This window comes from Castor canadensis, chromosome 15 (assembly GCF_047511655.1).
Source record: "Castor canadensis chromosome 15, mCasCan1.hap1v2, whole genome shotgun sequence".
Taxonomy (NCBI): domain Eukaryota; kingdom Metazoa; phylum Chordata; class Mammalia; order Rodentia; family Castoridae; genus Castor; species Castor canadensis.
The window spans coordinates 68,191,463-68,207,342 of NC_133400.1; positions in this window are offsets into that span (position 1 = coordinate 68,191,463).

The window sequence follows — 15,880 nt, forward strand, 5'->3', positions numbered from 1 at the left end:
CAATCCCACTTGTCAGTTTTTGCTCTTGCTGCCTGAGCTATTGGAGTCCTGTTCAGAAAGTCATTGCCTATGCCTGTATCTTCCAATGTTTTCCTGTAGCTCCACTCTATCTGTAAATGTCTCTTCCATGCTCATCCTCTTTGCTAATATTCTCTCTATACTGTCCTGGTCCTCCGCATCCACAGAGACATTTGAGAACTGGTGTATGTTTAGGAACAAGGTCTGGCAGGGGGGCTGGGGAGTGACCCTGATGAGGGGCAGCTGAGTCTGCTGTCCTGGTAAGAGATGGTCAGCCTCCCCTCCCACCCTAAGCTGCTTTTGCTAGTTAAGGCCAAGTGACCTGAGTTGATGAGTAGAAAGATGAGGTGACCATGAGGAGATGAGTAGAAGCCTGCATGGGTTCCTCACATTCTCACTCTTATTAGAACCAGTGAGCTTCCTATTTAGGAAATCTGTAATGGATAATATCTTCCTGTTTCAACCAGAAATGCGATTTCCTATCTAAATGTCCTCCTGTGGGAGAGTGTGGGGTGAGAGCTCTGTCACCACTCAGGGGCCTCAAAGCAGTTGCAACTGCTACGTTTGGGGAGCAGTAAAATGCAGAGATGGGAGAATTCAGGGTAAGATTAAATGGTGGCAGCTACAGACCCCGGGTCATTTGCACCTGCCTGTAGACCCTGAGAAAGGATGAACAAAGTTTATAGAAAAAATTAGCATAAAAAGTGGTATTGCAAGATTTCCCCTCATTTACTATAGAATCTCAAGTCTTTACCTGCTCTAAATAGATTACAAAACAACAGTGCTTAGTAATGTAGTAATTTATACTTATAAACTCCTCACACATAACATTTCCTGGCACCCCCCCCCGGGAACATGCTGTCATCTCATGTTTTTCTCATGAAAAATGAGAACAAGTGGTAAGTGTGTGTGTGTGTAAATGTATTGGGAGAGCAAGAGCCTCACTCTGGAGTGTCCCTTGCTTGGGATGGGCTGGGATGAGTTAAATTTGGGAACATTTGGGAGAGTGATGGGAGATTCAGTTCTTTTCCCCATGCGGTCTGGGTATAGGTATAGTAGCAGGTGAGTGAATGCACGCATGGACCAGACCCACTTGTCTCCATCCTTCAGGGCCAGTTTGCAGTGAGGTCTAGGGCCCAGGAGTTTGGAGGGTTTGATGTGGAGGGTGATCACAGTTCAGAGCACAGTGCAGGGGGTGGGACTGGTCCCTTGCCTTCTTGTTGAGGAGGTTTAGGGGGAAGACCTGGCACGCTTTGTGCTCCTCCTAATATTTTCATCCAGGTAAAGTCAGGATGAATGAGGGGAAGGAGGAACTGTGGGAAGGGAGCCCACATCAGACACATCTGCTGGTTTATTCAAAACACATCCATTCAATGCTTGCCATGTACCACAGTCTGAAGACATGACCAAGAAAAAAACCCTCTGCTCCCCAGAGGAGTTGGCAAGTCTGGGAGACAGACACACAGGTAGACACGGCCAAGATCAGCCAGCAGCACTTATCTCTGAGAGCGAGGGGCCTGGTGGCAAGGGTGCCGTTCCCAAGACCAGCTGGCTGGGAGTGTAGGTCTCTTCCCAGCTGTCTCCCTCAGCAGGGAATTCAGGCAGAAGGCAAATTTTGGTTCTGAGCCAAAAGTGGAATCAAGCTTTCTCAGAATTATACTTTGGTTTTGCCAAAACTCCCCCAGAGGTGGTCAAAATCAGGTCTCCTGGAGGTGTTTCTTTCTGCTTTTCTCTGTTACAGGCAGAATAGGGAAGGGGTGGGAGTACAGAGACTGCCACGATCCTGAGCCCCAAGTCGGTGCCCAGGATGTTCCTATGTTTTTACAGACTGTAGGTCTTCTCTAATTGGGGCTATTTTTGTCAGTGAACAAAAATCTGTCAGTTTGTGTGTCTATTTGTCTATCTGTCTGTCTAGCTAACTTGCTAGCTAGATAGCTATGCATTGCAGCAAGACAGATCCCTATAACATCGAGTAAGAGTATTGAAAAGAGCATGTGGGAATAACTTTTAAATATTTTAATATGATTATATAACTGGATGAATATATTTAAATATTTTAAATATTATTTTTAGGGAGGGGCACCTGGGCGAGGTTGTGAATATTTCTGCAACTTTGTGTATCATTCTGGTACTTTTGGTGTAAATATTTGCTAGACTGAACAGGTCCCTTAAAATCGTCACAGTTAATTTGGACACTTCTGAACATGGTTACTCTCAGTGTGGATTAGGTTTCTAGGGAGAAAATTAAATCATGGGAATGTTGTCTCTTTTTAAATACTACCAAGCATGTAATGAGGATGTTTTTATCAGGTGAAGAGGCCCTGGGCATGGCAAGAATATCAGCCAAGCTGCAGGCCTCTGGGGCTGATGGGTGGCAAAGGCCTTTCTGCTCTGGGCAGCTCAAGGACCCTGTCATCCACCCCACATGCAGCCTGGACGTCCACCCTCCTTGTTCCTGGGCACTTTCTGGTTTTCTCTTCAGCAGCGGGCACTGCACAGTTAATTACTGAGGTGAGGAGAAAATGCCCCTTCCATGGAAATTATGGAAACACTAACAGACGTCAAGGATTAACGAGTAGGAACAGGTGTGCAATGAGACGCTGCTGAAAATAACAAGGTTCGGCTGCTTGGTGCTTGTTACAGTCACTGTGGAAGCTGCAGAAGCAAACAGAGACATGCCATTGCTTAGGTGGTTTTTCTAATTTTGTTTTCCCCTTTGCTAAGCATTTGCTTTCCTTGCCCATGTAGCAAATTAGCAGTGGCTTTGCAGCTTCTTGAGGGTTAAATTGCTTACCCGCAGGTCTGCATATTGTCAAGCCAGAGTTATGTTAATTGCCATCAGTAAAATCTGGCTCCACCAGCTTGAAGTCCTTTACAATCTCGTGTTTCCAATCACTTGGTCACTTACAAGGAATAGCTTGCTGAAGTGGTGGAAACTTTTTATGAAGTCCTTTTCCTTTTTTTGTGTCTGGGCTTGGGGATCCAACTCAGGGCCTAGTGAATGCTGGGCAAGCATTCTACCACTGAGCTACATCTCCAGCCAGAGCTTTGACTCATTCTGCAGTTGTACATTGTCATAACAGTTTTTGTTTTTTGCCGTTGTTGACATTTGAATTCCAGCTAGTCAGTCATGGGGTGACATTGTCAGATTTCAATCATGTGTGACTCCACAGTTAAAGAGTTGAAGACACCATGAACTTACAAAGGACGGGGGTGGAGTGTGGAGAAACGCTTGGGCAGATTTGGATTAGCCAACGTGAAAGCAATCTATGTCATATACAGTCCCAGGACTCATGGGATACATGGTCTATAGGAAGGATGTGATATTCAGAGTGAGAGATGAGATCCTGTTAAATAATGAATCCTAGATGTATTTATCATCTAATATTGTCGTAAGAACTCAGGGTAAGGATGAGATTTGGCTGCTGCTACTGGCACCTCAGAGTTTATCCAGGCTTGGGCTCTGACCCTCAGCTGATGAAGGGACTCACCTGGCAGCTATAAGCTTTAGGTTCTGGAGTTCAAGCTCCCCAATTCAAACCAAAATGAGGACTGATAACACTTGATGCTGAATATCCATTCATGCTAGAAACCAGTTGCAAAGAGGACTGGGAAGGCTTTCTTAACAATTTTATACATAGATGCTTCTGTGGGCAGGTTCTTCCCAGCAAAAGAATGTGCATTATTTATTTTTTAGGATGACTGGGTCTTGATTGGTTGTCCAGCCTAATCCCAAACTCCTGGGCTCAAGCAGTCCTTCTGCTTCTGCTTCCAGAATAGCTGGGACTACAGGCAAGAACCACCATACCCAGCACAATGTATGTCTTCTGTGCTGCATTTTTCCAAAGGGGTCATGTCTCCTCAGGGTGCTGAGAACTCTTGGGGCAGGTAGAAGTTGAAACCTGCACTCAGTTAATTCATGACAGGAGGGCAGAAGTGAGCAGTGGATCCCACGGGGCTGGATGTCTGAGTCTGGAAAATGTCTTTGACCTTGAAGGCAGATTTCCATAGCTACAGCTGAATGAGCTCTTCATGTATCCATCTTCTGATGGCAGGAGGGAGAAATTCTGGAAGCTCACTCAGAAATCTCTTTAACTGCTCACATTTCTCCTCTCTATTTAGTGAGGCTGGAAGCTTTGCCTGATTTCCACAGAAGTTTGAAAATGCAAATAGTGGTGGAGGTGCCACTCTGAAATTTATGCCCAGTGAATCATGGTACCAATCAAGTACAAATGAGGGAGAGCAGACTTGGAATAGAGGATCTCAGAGTAGTTCTGGGGATCTCAACTCAGGGATTACTCAGAGGAAAAGCCTCTGAAGTGATGGTGGCGACAGAAACACTGACTGGTTTACTGGTTTATTATGTGCCAGATTCAGGCTCAAGACTTAATTCCACTTGGTCCTCTCAACAGTACCTGAAGCAGGGATAACCTGTGCCCTGTCATGGATGAGGAAGCTGAGGCTTCAGAGGTTCCCCAGTGAAATTCCCCAGATTTCCGGGAAGCTCTGGGCAGCTTTTTGTCACACTGACTGCATACCTTTGTAGAGCAGCCTTGACAGTTTATAATTTTTTGTCTTATCATCCATGTACTTTGTTATAGGGAAAGTCTCAGGTTCCAAACATTAATAATTGAAACTTTGCTTTGTACACAAGAAGCCAAGAGCTCCTGGCAGTGAGTAAGAAGTGCCCATAATAAATAAGCCAGTGGTCAGCTCAGGCCACAGGGCTTGGGAGGTTCCTGGAAGGGGACAGGTGAGAGTAAGATCTCAAGAGAGGGTGGACAAGGACAATTATGTATGGGCAGTAGAGAGGAGCAGTGGATCACAAAGACACTAGAAGTGAATAAATCAAACTGCTGGCTACTCTGGTGAGGTTAGGGGTGAAGAAAGACAGGCCTAATATTGATTGACTAAAGAATGGTGATAGCCAGGCATGGTGGTACATGTCTGTAATCCCACATTCAGGAGATTGAAGCAGGAAGATATTGAGTTCCAGACCCTGTCTCAAAACAAAACAAAAAAGAATGATGATACCATCTCTCTTGTTCTTGATGGGAGTCAGATTTAAGTTCCAAATTTGTCCTTTAATGGTGAATACCAACTTTTCCCTTAGTGTTGTCATGTGACATGATATACTTAATTAGTTTTCCCTGGCTAGACTGTAAAGCCCCAGGGGAGGCATACTAGTCACTTTGGATCATTGCTGTATCTCTCTCTCTTTCATAAATATGTATCTATACATGCAGAACATTTAGTCCTGTTTGTATTATATATAACATGATATAATGTATGTAAAAGTATAAAACATTATATAAAATATAATAAAGGACCAAATACTCTATTTCTTAATATCTCTATCTGTCTATCACCAGAGCCCTTGGTCCTATTTTATATTTTATAAATTTTTAGTTTTTAAAACATGGGGAAACTTAACACAAGTGGTAACTGGATGATTTATTGTGTTCATTATCCACGTTCGCAAGTCAGCATTTGGAGAAGGATGAGTGGGGAAATGAGAAGTCTCAGGAGAGAATAGAAAGACTTTGGAGATCTTGCGTGTCTAGAAGCAGGGAGTCAGGTGATTTCATGAAGGCTCTGGCACAGGTGCTTGGGCGTGAGAGCCCTAAGGAGGGTGGTGAGTGCAAAGCTTGGGAGATGGGACATAAGCAAGCAGCTGGTGCCCGGTGGCTACATGGAGCCGGGTGCCAAAATCACTTATATCCTTGGGGTTTGATGGAATGATAGACAATAAATACTCCCAGGAACATGACTCTGCCAGTCCCTGGAAGAACATAGATGATCTCTGATTAGGAGAAATTAGAGAGGTGGTTTCTTTCCCTCAATCTTTCTGCATTGAGTTAAAGCTTCAGAGACAAGCTTTCAGCACAAATATGGTGATTTGTTTTTGATCTCTCTGATTTCCTGATAAATGTATTTGGAATTATAAATATCATATTGACATGAAGATTTTTACTGTTGTTCATTTTCAAGTGTTTAAAATTTTCTCATAGTTTCTTCTTTAAATAAAATGTGCTTGTGCCTGTAATCCCAGCTACTTGAGAGGTGGAGATTGGAAGGATCATGGTTGAAGACCAGCCAGGGCAAATTGTTACTGAGACCCCATCTCAATTAACAAGCCAGGTGTGGTGGTGTACAACTGTGATTCCAGGTACTTGGGAAATAGGAACAACAGTGGCTAGACAGGGTAGTCAAATATCCTCTATTCTGGAAGTCATCCCTGCACCCCTCTTCTGTACCCCATCCCTCCCGGGGGTGACAGGTCACTCTTCTGCCTATATAAGACTGGAAGCCCCTTCAGGGGGTTCTGTTTTCTTCCCTTATCAATGAGGACATATTGAATATATGCTCTCACTTAAATGAACTTTGATTCATTTAATCCAACAGCCTTTAACAAGGTCCGGAAGAGGAGTACACTTAGGGCTGAAATCAAGACCTTGTTCTACCCTACAATTGCCATATTACCTTAGAACATCTCTTACCTTTCTAAGCTTATTTCCTCACTTAGAGGATGGAGATGAGAAGGCACTTTGCAGAGTTGTTTTGAGACACAGCTTCTCATTTTGAGAGACTGGGTCACCCCAATCCAATGTGTATGCAGAGCCTTTTACTATAGATGCTCTTCACTGGGCAGACACCTTGACCACAGCCCCAGCGCTGCCATGACCTCTTGTGATGCTTCTCCACCGGACTTCCAGTTCAGACCATCCTTCGTTTCTCCTAACCCCAAACTGTACTCAGGCTCAGACTTTAGAGAATGAAATAATAAAACGGCACTGAGAAATTGTATACAAAAGTGGTTCCAGCCACCAGAGGTGAGATGTTATTTTACTTAAACAGCAAATGTAATTCTATTACTTTTGGAAAATAAAGGAAAAAAATAAAGATTTAAAAGAACCAGTAAGTCCCGTTACAAAATGCTTGTAAAGATCACTGTTACTATTGCTTGCAGTAATTTCAGTTTGATGTTCTGTTGTAATTACTTGAAAAGTGAAAAAGTATGATAGTTTTCCATTACCATGACAAAATACCTGAGGTAAGCAAACTAAGAGGAAGGAATGGTTAATTTGGGCCACAGTTTCAGAGGTTTCAGGCCACAGTTAGTTGACGCCCTTGCTTTTGGGCCTGTGGTGAGGCCGTAGTTCATGAAAGAAGCATGGCATGATGGAGCTGCTCACCTCACAGGGGTAAGGTGGGGACAAAGAAAGAGAGGAAGGAGCCGAGGTCCCAATATTCCTTTCAACGGGGCTCGCAGGTTCAGAGTTTTCAGTTCCATAGTTGCTTGGCCTGTTCCTTTGGGCCCATGGCAGCTGGCACAGGACATCGTGATGGGAGAGCTTGGCAGAGGAGGTCTGTTTTCCTCATGACCTCTTGATGGAGGGAGGGAGGGAGAGAGGAAGAGAGGGGTGTGGGGTGAGGTCTCGATATTTCCCTCAATGGCACCCCACCAAAGACCTAACTTCCTTCCACTAGGTCCCGTCCCTTAAATTCCCTTAAATGTTCCACCAGCCCCCATCGTATCATAGGGTGGGGATGAAGCCTATAACAGTCAGGCCTTTGGGGGTCTTTTATCCGAACTGTAGCAAGGAGTAATGAATCAGTTGTTGGCCTTCACTCTAGCCAAAAGCTAGTTGACCTGACTGCCTCTTAGCTGTGCCTCTGTCCCCCATCTTTCCTATAGTGGGTGTATGTCCTTCTTTCCCCATTATTGTCAAATCACCTACTTGGTCCTCTTTGATCTTGCTGTTTGCACAGAAATAACTCTATTTAGGGATTGTCAGTCCATATAAAATTTATTATAAAATAGATGGTAATACAGAATCTTACACTGAAGAAAATGGATCAGAAATAAAAGATTCCAAACTCTGAAATATTGAAATTGAATAAAGGCCTTCTGCTATGGCTTCATTCTCCAGCTGTACACATAAATAGTCCAAGTGAGCCTCGTGAGGCTGCATAAGGCATTTACATAATTGCACAAATTAGAGATACCTTGAAATGAAAGGATTCCTGGTGAGTTTTCTCTGCCCTTTCATTTGCTGGTTACAAAATTATGAGTGCTCCCACAGCGCGGCAGCATCTCTGCTCCCTGGGCCTCTTCCAGTGAACAACTGCCCCGCTCCTGTCTGGAAATGGCTATCAGGAGGCTCCAGAACTGGGGAACTTTCCAGGGGAAGCAGGAGGCCCCAGTGGTCCTGCTGTCTGGGCTGGGGAAGGCCAGCAGCTAGACTTGCTGTCTCAGGTGCTCCTCCAGCCCAGGTGGCTCCAAGTGAGTGGCCATGGGCCATCCTCCCTAGCTGTGCACCTCCCCACTTTTCTGCCCTCAACTCCAGGGCCTGCTAAGTGAGGACCAATCACTGGGCAGAATCTGCGGTGGTCATTTTAGCTTACCTTTCCTTACCTTTGCTCTTTTTAAAGTTCTGGAAGGTTAACTGCTCTTGAAATGAATTGCTGGAAGCACTTCTGCAGATGGAAATCAGTTAATTTTTGAAAGTTTTTCCAGCAGGGATGACTAATTGAAGTATTTGACTCAGTTAAGTTTACGGAAGCGTTTTGCTTCTTCTGTCAGAAGTGTTGGCTGGTTAAGTGGAAAGACAACTAAATTAAGAACCTGCATCCTGGTTTTAATTGCTGTCCAGCCACTGACCCTTTGTGTCCCCCTTGGCAAGCCTTTGGTGCCTAACTTATTTTCCTGTTTGGCAAATAGTAAAAATACATTGTCTTCCCCACAGACATTATTAACGTATTATGGTAGTGTTTCAGGTGATGGCTGTAAGAATCAAATAAGATAACTTTCTGTTAATTATGTAAAGAACCTTATATTAGTTCAAATGTAGAAAATAGTGTGATAAAAGAAGAATATATTTTAGACAGAAACTCTGGATTTATTCATTTACGTGCTGGGCCAGCCCTGAGCTAAGTGGCCAATGCAGGTCATTTTTGTCAATTTGATCCAATTTTGATCTTACTTTGAAAAATGAAAGTGACAGTAATATTTGTCTCACCTGTGCCATATTGATGCTGTCACGATCAAATGGAATAGCATAGCGACAAGTTATTTGAAAATTGCAAAGGCAGTAAATCACATATAAATACTCAGTGGGAGGAAGTCACCCAAGTGCACAACATGTTCTTCCTTTTCTTTCCTCCTTCCCTCCTTCCCTCTCTCCCTTCTTTTAGTAATAAGGGTGTTTGAACTCAGGTCCTTGCTCTTGCTAGGCACGTGCCCTACCACTTAAATCACTCCTCCAGTCCTTTTTGCTTTAGTTATTTTTCAGATAGGGGCTCACACTTTCACCCCCAGGTTGGCCTGGATCACAATTCTTCTCCCAATGCCTCCTGCTTAACTGGGATTATAAACACATACCATCACAACTGGTTTATTTGTTGAGACAAGGGTATCTTTAACTTTTTACTCAGGCAGTCCTTGAGCCCTGATCCTCCTGATCTTTGCATTCTGGTACTTACAGGTGTGAGCCACCTCATCTTGCTCTCACAATGTGTTCTTTAATACTGTCACCCCACTTTCCAATTAGGTAACTGAGGCTCAGAGAAGTGGAATCACACCGTGATCAGTGGAGCCAACATTCAAACATGTTTCTTTGACTCCTGAGCTAGTTTTGATCACTATCTGCCCAACCACAAATACTGTCCTGCCATTTTTCTCGTTTTAGTAAATGACAATGACAATGGAGGGATAGGGGGTGATAGTTTCAAGTAATACAGTAGTAACAGGAGCCTACCTTCTTGGGCATTAGCTCTACTGCTTACGTATAATTACTGAAGCATCCTTGCCAGATATGTGAATATGATTCTGAATATATTCCAAATATAGGTTTGAGGTCTTTGGGAAATTAATTGGTCACTTCCAAGTTTCGTACTTCCAGGCAGTGAGTGCTATTTGGTTTCTGCTGCCTTTGGTCATGTGTAAAAGGAAAAGGAGGGCAAAGGGGAAGGAAAGGTGTCATTGTGAGGAGCTCTAGGAAAAAGTTTGTGTCACAGATGACTGAATATCTAAGTTAACAAGTTATTATTCACTTACTTATTCTTTTGGCTTTAGCATATTCACTTTCTTATTATTAGGTGATAACTATTAGAAGAGAAATTGTCCACTCCTGGTCTCATGGCACTTTCTCTATATCTGGTAGCTTGCAACTAAGCAGGGTGATTTTTTTATGTAGACAGACCTGGTGAGTCTTCATAGAGAAGACCAGAAGTAGGAGAGCTGGAGGTAATAATGAAAATAACTTAATAAAGGAAAAAAGGCTTTAGTTCAGTAGAAGTGATTTGTGCTCTGGAGGTCAAGTAACCAACCAAACAACCGTTTACTGAACATCATCAGTACTTTCACCACTAGGGATATGAAAAGACCTTGGTTGGAGTTCTCTTTCCAGGGGGAAAAAGGTCTTGGATGGTGGGGGTGGGGTGGAAGGGGAAGGGAATAAATTGCTCCTGGGGGCCAGATGAGGACACAAAATATTCAGGGATGAAGAACAGAAATCTCTTGTGCCACAAAGAGTTGTTTAGTCAACAGTTTCGGACACTGGAAAATGGCAGTTGCCAGAGAATAGGAACTCAGTAAGACATCCTCCTTCTGGGGACAAACAACATCCTGTGTCTATTATATGAGCTTTAAATTAACCTAACTTGAAGGTAGTTTACATCCTGACTCATGGTCACATGATCAGAACATCATGACTGCTAGGAGCTTCATTTGGAGAAACTGGACCCAGGGCAAAGCTGGGAGGATGGTGATTGCTGGTGTGACAGCCACAAGACAGTGCTGCAAACGCAACATTGAAGGAAGGAAAATTTGCTGCCTCCAGCTTTGGGTCAAGGTTGTCCATCTTCCTTCATTGTCCTATGCTTCTGACTTCCAAGAAGTGTTCTTACCTCACAATTAATATTAACTCATATTTAATAATAGCTCTTTTCTTCTTTTGTTTTTTGTCCTCTTGAATAGGCCTGACTTGGAGAGAAAGTGAAGAAGTGCCCAGCTGCACTCATTTGGAGCTGCCTCTTTGCATTCTTACGCTCTCAAGAATTTGGTCTCTGAGGCCAACATGGAAAATACGCTGTTGGGTTGAATGCCAGACAGGTGGTCTCCCTTATTCTTGGTTTGGGTCTGGAAATTATTTCATGGCTTCATGTCAAGAAAAAAAGTCTCAATTTTTCAAGCTACTGCAGGTTTTTCTTATAGCAAAATGAAGGAAGTAGAATGATTAGATTTAGCTGATTTTCACAGAGATTTGCAGCTAGTAGCTTTCTTCACTTCACTTTAAGCCTGGAGTGAATGTGCAACTATTTTCTGAAGGTATAAATTGAATACAACCTATATTCCCATAAGCAGACACCTCTTGTGTTCCCTTGATGGTTCCACTATGGTCTCATGATGGGATGTGTTCTATGGTTCCATATGGAATGTACCCTATGGTCCACAAGCAGATGTGATCTGAGCTCCCCATCAACAACCCTGGGCCTCATTTCTTTTTGTTCTATTACCTGGAAACTTCAGATCCCTCCTCAATTGCCCCATTTGTGCATCTCTCCCCAGTAAGCATCAACATCAGGGGAAACTAAAGGTAGTTTTTCATTATTAGGAAAGCATTGTCTTAAATCGAAGGGAGATGTATAGAAGAAAAGAAAGGCCTCATAGATTTCCCAGCTCTGGGGCAGATTGCTTGGGAAATTTACTAAATGGTCCCAGCTGCTTAGTTATTATAACCTGTTTCCTAGATGGCAATTCAGGTTTAAACAATATAAATGACTTGCCAGGTGTGGGTGTGCACTCCTCTAATCCCAGCACTCTGGAGGGAGGCTGAGGCAGGAGGATTATGAGTTCAAGGTCATCCTGGGCTATATAAAGAGACTGTGTCTCAAAAAAACCCCCAAGGGGTGGAGATATAGTTCAGTGATAGGGGATTTGCCTAACCTGCACAAGGCCCCAGGCTCCATACCTGCACTGCAAATATACGTATGTAACTTTGCCCAGGTTACAGTGGGCAATATAGCAGTTCAGTGAATTCTTGCCTTCCTCTATGCTTACTCTTTCTAGGAGTAAATTTTAGTTGCTTCAGATATCTCTGGAGAGTGTTTTAAAACATGCATCTCTGGGCCCCACTCCCAAAGTCTCTCATTCTTAAGAGGGAATTTGCATTTCTGCCAAGTTCCCAGGTGATGCTAGTGGGGACCCAACTTTGAGAACTACTGCTCTGGTATATTCTCTCTCTCTCTTTCTGCTCCCATTCCCTCTCTCAGTGTCCCTTACATCCATCAGGAAAGGATAAATGTACCTTGCAATTATTTTGCAGCTCAGATTCATGCTAGCTGTAAGTGGAAGAGCCCCCTTTCCCAGCTAGGACTCCATAGTGGAGCCTTTCTCCTGTGCTGTATCCACAGCTGTGGAGTTACCTCATGTTCTGTTCCTGAGAAAGTAGCCTGGGAGGAACACTGTTTTGAATTGAGGTGCTGGTTGCTCTCAGTGATGGGCTGAAGAAGATCAATAGTGTCCCAGAGTGCTGGTAATGGAAGTATTGCAAACAATATGGACATCTAAATAATCGCCAAATTCACTTCTGCTCAATGTATTACGGTCAGAATTCGTTGTCCCAGAACACCTTCCTGAATCTTGAAAACAGATAGCAGAACAGCAGCTGTCCAGAGACTGTTTATTTATTTAATCCCTCATGCAAACACAGCAATGAAGATGACGGATGTCACTAGGTCTGACAACATGACTGCTCCAGCAGGGGCCTTGTCCTCAGCTGAGTCCTCTGGCCTTTTCCTGTGTCTGCAAACAGTGGCAGAGCGGAAACAGAAGGGAAATGAGAGTGAGGAAATGGTGTTGGGTTGCAAAACATGGGTAGAACAATTGACTGTGTGGCTCCCAGGACAAGCAGGATCCCATCGGATTGTGGAGGCACAAACCCTAGAGGGGTGTTCTGTTCTCTGGCACCAGGGTATGCACTTTTTGTACCTTGGATTTGTCTAGCCTCTAAGGAAGCTATTTACAGTTTTGCACAGTGGGATAGTTTTATGAGCCAACCCTCTCATTTTTATGAGGGTTCCTGGGGTAAAGCAGTTATACAATCTTACACCAGCACACCGACTTCAGTGCAGTACAAACAATGTAAAGTAGGCCATCCAGATCCATAAAGCAGGCAACGCTGAGCAGTCGTGATTTAAGTTCAGTTCAGGGGTGACCTAGCTTATTACGATAAGATAGAGGAATGAATAGAGCCTACTCAGGGAGAGAGAGATTGAGAGAGAGAGAGAGAAAGAGAGAGAGAGAGAGAGCAAGTGGGAAATAAATAATTCATTAGGCTCTTTCCAGAAGCTGTGTTGAAGGGATAGAAATCTTGTTATCAGAGAAAGGACCAGAAATTCAATTGATGTTCTCTCAAATGACTTTTCAGATTGGCTGGTTGAAGAAAATGACACCACCTTCAGTCAAATATTTGGTCAGCAATCTGTCATAAACACGACCAGGCTTTCAGATCTTAATATGGCTTTCAGTGATGAAGCGGCTTTTCGCCAGTGAACCTGTTGAGAACAAGGTCTCTGGGTGTGCTTGTATTTACAAATGCATTGCTAAACTTGGGCTTCATAAGAAGACAGGGTTAATTATGAACTAGACTATAAATCTTAAATTTATCAAAGCAGCCTAAATATCTGGTGACTGCCCCAACCAGAGCCAGCTTCGTAGGAAATGAAATAGCAATTATTTACATTTAGAGTCATGGTCTGCTTCTTAATCACCTCAAAGCATTTAAAAATTAACTTCACTCCCAGCACCTTAAGAGGTACAATGAACCCAGTCACGTTCACAAATTTTTCTTCTTCTTCTTCTTCTTCTTCTGGAACTGTCTTGTTGTTATTTCAGCCTGTGTTCTTTTGCTAAATTCTGGAAAGTTCTTTCCGATTCAGGTTTGCTAAATAATCTGTGGCTTCCTTGGTAAATCTTCTGAGAAAGTTTTCTAAAGCCTTAATCAGAATTGCCATTGGTGGTCATTGGGGTAGCCTAGTGTATGTGCCTAGTGGGAGATAGAAGTCATTCTTGTAAGCTTCTTTGATGTAAAGTGGTTGGTCACTGCAGGCTTATTATGGGTTGCTATAGTTTGAATCTTGAATGATTCTTAAAGGCCTATGTATTGAAGGGTTAGTCACCAGACTGTGGTGCTATTGGGAGGTGGTGGAACCTTTAGGAGATGTAGCTGAATACAAGAAAGTTAGGTCATTGGGAGGTGCCCTTGAAAGGGATATTGGCACCTCAATCCTCCAACCCCTTTCTCAATTTCTCTCTTTCCTACCTCCCATGAAGTGAATAAGCCTCCTTTGCCACATGCTCCCCCAGGATGAGCTGCCAGGCCCAAAGTAATAGGCCAAATGACCACTGAAATTGTGAGCCATAAGTAACTTTTCCCTTATCAAGCTGATTATCTCAGGTATGTTGTCAGAGTGACAGAAAGTTGACTAATATAAGGGTTACACATGCTAGCCAAGAGGGATGGCTTAAGATCTCAGGCTATTGCTTTTTCCATTGTTATGTAGTTATTTTTCAATTAAACACTAGTGAGGGATACATTTTGGGTTAGAGATTTCTAGCCAGCCTCTAAGAAATGACCAGAGCATTTAGGATGATAGATGTGTGTATAAATGTCACTCTTGGTCACATTTTATTTTAGCATGACCTCCAATTTGATTTAAATTCTTATTATTTGGATCTGTGGTCTCTATTTCATAACTTTTCAACTCAGTAGAGGACAAAAAAAATTTGCTGTTTGGATGTGAATGATAGTAATATCCTCATGTTAAAGATTTATAATATATTTTGTTAGCTAAAAAGAGCTGTGCAAACATAAGATATCTTGACATTCATTACTTAATATTTTAATAACAAAATATTTTAACACCTATTATTTGTGTTTTGGTTTTAAAAATTGAAACTATAGAACATACCATCCCTTTAAAATCATTACATTTTCATCCTATATATAAATACTTTATATATAAGTTATATATATATATATATATATATATATATATATATGTTACTATATAAATACTTTATTTTAAAGAAAACTATTCTCTAGAAGGAATTAATGAAAAAATGGTCCTAGTTGAAGCATTATCAGGAGTAGGTTTTTTTATTTTTTGGGAAAGAGTGAAATTATATTTAAAGGATTTGAGAACTTTGTATTTAGGAACCCATTATGGTATGAAGTTGGGTAGAAGGAAGGCTGTCCCCCTGCTTGCTAAATGCAGAAGCTGAGACCAAGGGGTAGGCTCCCAGGGTTTCCACTCTGACCACAGAAGCAGGTTTACAACTGAGTAAAAAGTAGGATGCTTGAGTTTTTTAAAAATGGACAGAAACCAGGGACTCTGGCTCTGTGTCTTTATTACAGATAGAATTCCCTCTGCAGTAGTGTTCACTTCATGCCGAATCTGCTGGAGGAAGATTGGCGGCTACACCTCTTGGGCTTTCCCATAACAAGATGCTCATCTCTTGAGGCTATCCTGGTGAGCCAAGCTGAACATAAATCCATCCTAATTAAATATGCTACTCTCTAAGGGGAGATGCCTTCATTATAGAGACTTATTTTAGGGGAATATAGATATGTGAATACCTATATTTTAGTGATAGACACCAGTGCCTGTTTGCAAGCAAGCACACAGACCACCCCCCCTTCCCTGCTCTCATCTTACATCTTGCTATCTAGAGATTTTCACAAAACAAATCCCTTGGGATTGAGCATACTTTCAAATATGTGAAGTGAAACCTTCTGCAGACACAGGCATCTATCCACTATGAGTACAACGAGAAGCTTCCTATAACTTGAAATTT